This window comes from Hordeum vulgare, chromosome 7H (genome assembly GCF_904849725.1).
Source record: "Hordeum vulgare subsp. vulgare chromosome 7H, MorexV3_pseudomolecules_assembly, whole genome shotgun sequence".
NCBI lineage: Eukaryota > Viridiplantae > Streptophyta > Magnoliopsida > Poales > Poaceae > Hordeum > Hordeum vulgare.
Window position 1 is genome coordinate 58,847,471 of NC_058524.1, and position 9,083 is coordinate 58,856,553.

Consider the following 9,083-nt stretch of genomic DNA (forward strand, 5'->3'; position numbering starts at 1 on the left):
TCTCTGTTTCTTCTTCTCTCTCGCTCTCCCTCTCTGTTCTTCTCCTCTCTTCTTCCCTTCTCTTCTTCCACCATGCCAACTAGCTTTCATGAGGTGCTCGCACATGGCACGACCAAGCTCCATGTCGTGTACACGAACCTGAGCAGGGAGGTGCCTTTTTTCTTCAACAGTTGAAGGAATGATGGTTTGACAACGCAGTGGATCATGAGAAGTTCTTGGGGCTTGATCTGGAGTACACGGCCGATCAACGCGGTGTTGCCGTCATCCAACTATGTTTCGCACGCCATGTCTTGATCTTCGAATGGGCGAGGTAAGTATTGAGGCTTTCTTTGATCCAAGATAATGACATTGTAAGTTTATTTGTTTCAATCATAGTTGGTTCCCTTCAAATAGTTGTAGTGAAACAATTTTGATTAGTTGAAGGGGAGCACAATCTAATTGGAATAGTGTTCCATAATCTGAAAAATCGTATTAGAATTAACTAGTGTTTAATATGTTCCATTGGAATCATAGTTGGTTCCCTTCAAATAGTTGTAGTGAAACAATTTTGATTAGTTGAAGGGGAACACAATCTGATTGGAATAGTGTTCCATAATCTGAAAAATCGTATTAGAATCAACTAGTGTTTAATATGTTCCATTGGAATCATAGTTGGTTCGCTTCAAATAGTTGTAGTGAAACAATTTTGATTAGTTGAAGGGAACACAATCTGATTGGAATAGTGTTCCATAATCTGAAAAATCTGATTGGTTCAATATGTTCCATTGAAATCATAGTTGTAGTGATACAATTTTATGCGGTGTTCTTTGATCCAAGGTTATGAAAATTGAATATAGCTAGTGATCTCTCTAGGTTCCATTGGATAGCAATATGATATGTCATAGTCATGAAAATTGCATATAGCTAGTGATCTCTCTAGGTTCCATTGGATAGCTATAGTGATCTCTCTAGGTTCCATTGCATATGTTCTATTTGAATCCTAAAGATAATTTTCTCTTTAGTTGTAGTGAAACATGTTTCCTTATTGCAGCAGTATGTAACATTTGTTCCATTTTAATTTGTTTCTGTTGCAGGAGTGACAAGCATTGTCCAGAACTCATGGACTTCCTTCGCAGCGGCATCACTTTTGCTTCCGTTGACATAAGGAACGTCAAGCTGAAGATGAGGCACAACTTCGGTATTGAGATACCAGCTGGTTGCCTCGCTGATCTCCAAACGATATTCAGGCTTCGACATGACAGGACTTCGATGGCTCATATGGCAGTTGCCTTGATCGACGATTCATATGCTGATATGAAGATCAGTTTCCCAAAGTCTCGGCACAAACTTTGGGAGAAGGGCCCACTTGATGATATCAACATTGAGTATGCAGCAAAAGATGCATACGTTTCATACGAGTTGTACGGCAAGATTCGAGTCGTCCACTATGGCCAGCGTCACCTCGAGGAAGGTGGACATTCTGATTTAGATGATTCAGACGAGTAGTGTTCTGAACGTCGAACACTTGTATATATATCTATGGTAGCTATTATTATGTACTGTTTGGACTAGTATCATGTACTTCTTGGACCAATTTATATATGTCTAGTTTCTGTTTGTGCCATTATAGTTTCCAAATTTGAATAGTTTAGCCCTTTCTAACTTCATTTGCTACTTTTGAATGGTTTAGCCCTTTCTAACTTCATGGTATCATGCATTTCGACCACATATATATACAAAAAGTCTTCAGTTCAAATAAGTTCAAGAAATGAAATCCCTTTTGTAACAGATCTGTTTTTGATTAAAACAGTCATTTAAAAATGAAAGACCATTAGTCCCACGTGGCGTGCAGCGGAACCACGTGGCGTGCAGCGGAACGACGTGGCGTGCCGCGGAACCACTTTTGTTGTGGGGGTCGCTTCTCCTTCTTCTCCTTGTGCTAGATATTGGTTATGCACTAGGGGAAGTAGGAGTAGCGACCATCATCGACGGTTGAAAAATCAGGTGAGCTAGTGTCCACCATATATGAGAGAAGAAGAATGTCGTCTCTTATTGTGGGGGTCGCTTCTACTTCGAGAGAGATTGTCCATTTTGTGATGTGCCTTTGAATGGTTCATTTTAAACACACAAAAAGTATGGAGTTCGAATAAGTTCAAAAAAATGAAATCCCTTTGTAAGAGATGAGTTCTCGTTCGAAACCCTGCTACTTCGAGAGAGATTGTCCGTTTTGTACACGAACTGCATCCAATTTTTGTCATAGCCCTCTCAACTTTTTAACACATGCTATGTGGGTGAAATGATGATAGCATGCCAACTTTCAACATTTTCAGAGTTCATTTGTAGTGCTTTACAATTTCAGGGTCAACTAGCTCAAAAAAATAAGTAAATGCACGAAGAATACCAAATGAAGTCAGAAATTGTTGAAATTTTGTGATGTGCCTTTGAATGGTGCATTTTGAACACACAAAAAGTATGGAGTTCAAATAAGTTCAAAAAAATGAAATCCCTTTGTAAGAGATGAGTTCTCGTTCGAAACCCTGCTACTTCGAGAGAGATTGTCCGTTTTGTACACGAACTGCATCCAGTTTTTGTCGTAGCCCTCTCAACTTTTTAACACATGCTGTGTGGGTGAAATGATGATAGCATGCCAACTTTCAACATTTCCAGAGTTCATTTGTAGTGCTTCTCAATTTCAGGGTCAACTAGCTCAAAAAAATAAGTAAATGCACGAAGAATACCAAATGAAGTCAGAAATTGTTGAAATTTTGTGATGTGCCTTAGAATGGTGCATTTTGAACACACAAAAAGTATGGAGTTCAAATAAGTTCAAAAAATGAAATCCCTTTGTAACAGATGAGTTCTCATTCGAAATGCTGCTACTTCGAGAGAGATTGTCCGTTTTGTACACGAACTGTATCCAGTTTTTGTCGTAGCCCTCTTAACTTTTTAACACATGCTATGTGGGTGAAATGATGATAGCATGCCAACTTTCAACATTTTCAGAGTTCATTTGTAGTGCTTTTCAATTTCAGGGTCAACTAGCTCAAAAAAATAAGTAAATGCACGAAATATACCAAATGAAGTCAGAAATTGTTGAATTTTTGTGATGTGCCTTTAAATTGTGCATTTTGAACACACAAAAAGTATGGAGTTCAAAAGTTCAAAAAAATGAAATCCCTTTGTAAGAGATGAGTTCTCGTTCGAAACCCTGCTACTTCGATAGAGATTGTCCGTTTTGTACACGAACTGCATCCAGTTTTTGTCGTAGCCCTCTCAACTTTTTAACACATGCTATGTGGGTGAAATGATGATAGCATACCAACTTTCAACATTTTCAGAGTTCATTTGTAGTGCTTTTCAATTTCAGGGTCAACTAGCTCAAAAAAATAAGTAAATGCACGAAGAATACCAAATGAAGTCAGAAATTGTTGAAATTTTGTGATGTGCCTTTGAATGGTGCATTTTGAACACACAAAAAGTATGGAGTTCAAATAAGTTCAAAAAAATGAAATCCCTTTGTAAGAGATGAGTTCTCATTCGAAACCCTGCTACTTCGAGAGAGATTGTCCGTTTTGTACACGAACTGCATCCAGTTTTTGTCGTAGCCCTCTCAACTTTTTAACACATGCTATGTGGGTGAAATGATGATAGCATGCCAACTTCCAACATTTTCAGAGTTCATTTGTAGTGCTTCTCAATTTCAGGGTCAACTAGCTCAAAAAAATAAGTAAATGCACGAAGAATACCAAATGAAGTCAGAAATTGTTGAAATTTTGTGATGTGCCTTAGAATGGTGCATTTTGAACACACAAAAAGTATGGAGTTCATAAGTTCAAAAAAATGAAATCCCTTTGTAAGAGATGAGTTCTCGTTCGAAACGCTGCTACTTCGAGAGAGATTGTCCGTTTTATACACGGACTGCATCCAGTTTTTGTCGTAGCCCTCTCAACTTTTTCACACATGCTATGTGGGTGAAATGATGATAGCATGCCAACTTTCAACATTTTCAGAGTTTCATTTGTAGTGCTTTTCAATTTCAGGGTCAACTAGCTCAAAAAAATAAGTAAATGCACGAAATATACCAAATGAAGTCATAAATTGTTGAATTTTTGTGATGTGCCTTTGAATGGTGCATTTTGAACACACAAAAAGTATGGAGTTCAAATAAGTTCAAAAAAATGAAATCCCTTTGTAAGAGATGAGTTCTCGTTCGAAACCCTGCTACTTCGATAGAGATTGTCCGTTTTGTACACGAACTGCATCCAGTTTTTGTCGTAGCCCTCTCAACTTTTTAACACATGCTATGTGGGTGAAATGATGATAGCATGCCAACTTTCAACATTTTCAGAGTTCATTTGTAGTGCTTTTCAATTTCAGGGTCAACTAGCTCAAAAAAAAAAGTAAATGCACGAAATATACCAAATGAAGTCAGAAATTGTTGAAATTTTGTGATGTGCCTTTGAATGGTGCATTTTGAACACACAAAAAGTATGGAGTTCAAATAAGTTCAAAAAATGAAATCCCTTTGTAAGAGATAAGTTCTCGTTCGAAACCCTGCTACTTCGAGAGAGATTGTCCGTTTTGTACACGAACTGCATCCAGTTTTTGTCGTAGCCCTCTCAACTTTTTAACACATGCTATGTGGGTGAAATGATGATAGCATGCCAACTTTCAACATTTTCAGAGTTCATTTGTAGTGCTTTTCAATTTCAGGGTCAACTAGCTCAAAAAAAATAAGTAAATGCACGAAATATACCAAATGAAGTCAGAAATTGTTGAAATTTTGTGCTGTGCCTTTGAATGGTGCATTTTGAACACACAAAAAGTATGGAGTTCAAATAAGTTCAAAAAATGAAATCCCTTCGTAAGAGATAAGTTCTCGTTCGAAACCCTGCTACTTCGAGAGAGATTGTCCGTTTTGTACACGAAGTGCATCTAGTTTTTGTCGTAGCCCTCTCAACTTTTTAACACATGCTATGTGGGTGAAATGATGATAGCATGCCAACTTTCAACATTTTCAGAGTTCATTTGTAGTGCTTTTCAATTTCAGGGTCAACTAGCTCAAAAAAATAAGTAAATGCACGAAGAATACCAAATGAAGTCAGAAATTGTTGAAATTTTGTGATGTGCCTTTGAATGGTGCATTTTGAACACACAAAAAGTATGGAGTTCAAATAAGTTCAAAAAATGAAATCCCTTTGTAAGAGATGAGTTCTCGTTCGAAACGCTGCTACTTCGAGAGATAATAGTTTGGTTTCAATATGACATGGAGATGGAAATAAAAAATAGTTTTGCATTATTTATTCAATTTGAAACACTTTTCATTATCATAGTTTTGTCAAATTCTCAAATATGCAAAAAGAATTTTTAATAAACATAGTTTTTAATTGAAAATAACAAAATAGATAATAGTTTGGGTAGTCAAAATTATTAATTATGAAAATAAAAAATAGTTTTGCATTATTTATTCAATTTGAAACACTTTTCATTATCATAGTTTTGTCAAATTCTCAAATATGCAAAAAGATTTTTTAATAAACATAGTTTTTAATTGAAAATAACAAAATAGATAATAGTTTGGATAGTCAAAATTATTAATTATGAAAATAGAAAAAATTGAAACTATATTCGAAATCATAGAGAAAATTCAATCTAAATTCTCATTTGAGTTTAGATTGAATTTTCCCTATAATTTCAAATATAGTTATAATTTTCAATGAGTTTAGGCCCGTAAGCCTGCTTTAGAGAGGAGCTCGATGGAGAAGCTGCGACGGGGCTTATAAACAAGTGTTAGTCCCCCTCGCTGGGCGAGGTGGGACTAAACTTATCGTACAGCCGAGGAGGAGCTTTAGTCCCGGTTGGAGCCACGCCCCGGGACTATAGACCCCCTTTAGTCCCGGTTGGAGCCACGCCCCGGGACTAAAGACCCCTTTTCGGCAGGCGAGGAGGCGGGAAACGAGGGGCTTTAGTCCCGGGCCGTGGCTCCACCCGGGACTAAAGGGGGTCTTTAGTCCCGGTTCGAGCCATGCACCAGGACTAAAGATCCACCTATATAAGAGGGACTTCGAAAAATTCCAACCCAAATCGTCCATTTCTCTTCTTCTTCCTCTCGTTCTCCTACCCGGCACGGCACAGCGACGAACTCGACGATGCCGTCAGGCTGCCCGACGTCTTGCTCGCCGCCGCCTGCCGTCCTCCTTGCCGTCGCCGTCGTCCTCCTCGCCGCCGCCGTCCTCCTCGCCGCGCGCCGCCGTCCTCCTCGCCACGCGCCGTCGACACCTCCGGCCGGTAAGCCCCCCGCCCCCTCCTCCCCAACACTCCGGCCAGTAGAATAAAAGAAGAAAAAGGAGAAGAGAAGAAGAAAAAGGAGAAGAAAGGAAGAAAAAGGAGAAGAAAAGAAGAAAAAGAAAAAGATTTTTTTTGTCATTTAATTCCTATTGTTATTAGGTTTGTGCTAGATTATTAGGGTTAGAATATTTAGAATTAGGTTAGGGTTACAAGAAGAAGAAATATGAACAAAAATAAGAAAATAATATTAGGAAAAATGAAAATAAGAAGAGGAGGGGAAGAAAAGAAGAAAAAGGAGAATAAGAAGAGGAGGAGAGGAGAAGAAGAGGAAAACTAGAAGAAGAGGAGAAGTAGAAGAAGAGGAGAAGTACTACAAGAAGAGGAGAAGTAGAAGTAGAAGAAGAAGTAGAAGAAGAGGAGAAATAGAAGAAGAGGAAAAATTAGTTTAGGGTTACAAGAAGAAGAAATATATTTTTTTGTCATTTAATTTTGCTATTGTATAGTGTATATGCTTAAGTGTTAATAGTGTTTCTTTGATTATTGCTTAATTTTGCTCGTCGTCAACTCGGCGGACGACACCTGCTTGATCAAAGGGGCCCTGTCCGGGACTGGGCTCCGCCCGGCTGGTATTGGGAGGTGCTACCTTCCGGGGGGCGTAGGTTGGTGAGGAACCAGCCCGTCGTTGACCCGATCCTTGTTTGGTGGCGGTCGCGTGGGCCAGTGAGGGTGCCGAGGCTTCCGGACACCGCGGAGGTGGTACGTCACCGTGTCATCGAGGAGGATGAGCACGTCCGTCGCTACATGGTTGCGTTGGAGGGCAGGTTCGAGCATACCTGGCAGGTTCTTCGGGGATCTCATTGGAGCTATGATCCTCTGATGGTTCCTTCTCTTTGGGTGTCCACCGCCCGCGCCGATACCCGTCGGGCGCTACGGTTCTAGATGTGTCAGTGATGCTATATGTATGATAGTATTCGAGGAGTATTAGTGATAATATTCGACGATGTACGGACAAAAGTGATGATGTATTAGCTTATAATTGAATGCATGCTAATTTGAATACTACTTTATTTTACGATTTGGTTTTGCTTATTGAATGCTCAAATTGGAAAAGTACTCCTACTTTGAATACTATGCAGAAATCTAGGAGTCCCGGGTGGAGCCACGACCCGGGACTTAAGTTGTTTTGGAACGGAGTTCCTGATAGAATAATTCTTTTTTGGTACAAAGGTTAAGGGAATCCGTTTTTTGCAGAACTATGGATCCACATATCAGGAACCTCGAAGAGGAAGAAGTTCTCGAAGATATAATCAAAGACGGCCCCGACGTTGAACCAGCTGAATCTCCGTCGTCATATCTAAACCAGGACGTTGGAATGGAGGTCGAGCGACACGAAGATGAAGCCGATGGGGCAGGAGATAGGTCCAATGACGGAGAAGGTGATAGCTCCACTGATGGAGAAGCCGGTGAAGAGGAGAAGTCCAGCGAGGTATACATATGAAGTTCGACAATCACTTGTAATATGTGAAAAATATTGGAGATAGCTCTATATTGTATACATATACATTCATTTGACGAATGTTTCTCCCTCTTAGGCCTCCACATCGAGCAAAACTACGAAACGAGGCCCGACTAGAAAGTTGGATGCACGGACGCATTACACATTTGAGGTGATATTTCCTACGGGCGAACCCAAGCTTCCTAAGAATGCTGCTGACACATTCAAGAAGCAATGCAGAGTTCTCGTTAGGGATCACGTCCCGATCAGCGTTCGGGAGTGGAACAAGCGCAAAGGGGCAGCCGATAGTGACTATGTCGCCGAAAGGTACAAAGATAATTTTTGGAATGATCTCATGTCACATTTCAACCTGCCAGAATGTGAGAATGAAGACGCCGCAGACAAACTGAGGGCCAAAGTCAAGCAGTGGACTCTGAAGAAGATGGCCGAACTGTTCCGTAGCTGGAAGAAGAAGCTCTGGAAAAACTATCTGAAGACAAAGAAAGTGCCAGTATTCGAGGGGTATCTAGCCAAGCAGGCGAATCACTGGAAGGCATTTCAAGAGTACAAGGAGTCAGAAGATGCCCAGGCATTATCAGAAAAGAACAAGATAAATGCCGACAAGAAGAAATATCACCACAAGCTGGGCCCAGGGGCTATGAGACTGCCATCCCAAAGTGGGATAAGAAAGAGCAAGATCTGATAGATAAAGGCATCGTACCTGAACCACTCCGTGATGAGTGGGAATTGAGAGCAAGAAATTGGTTCCTTGCGCATGGTGGGTCGTACGACGAAACAACAGGGGACCTCATCTACAATGACGATCTTAGGATACCCAGGGAGAATTGGAAAAGGATAGTGAAAGAAATTAAGGAGGGACAAAGAAAGTTCACTGCAGATAGGGATAAAGATTTGCTCACACTGGTCCTCGGCAATGACGAACATGGAGGACGAACGCGAGGCTTCGGTCCTTATTACCCGTGGTGGCTTGGGTTTGCCAGAGACCAAGACACTTACAGAAGCCAAGAGAGAGCAAAGAAGCGGCAGCAGGATGAGGAGAATGACAAGTTCAACCAGTTGCTTGCCAGGATTAACGAGCAACAGAAGCAGATTGATGAGCTTAGAGGAGTACCGCGCCAGGAAGATCCTGCACTTGATATTACCGGCGCCCCATCTAAGCGGAAAAGCAGCGTGGCTGAATCTGAGGCCCCGCCCGACGATGAACAAATAATGATAGAGGGCGGTCCCGACTACCCCGTGGATGGAATCAAGGAGTCAACATCATGTGAACTCCATCAGAAATTCAAGAACATATCCATGA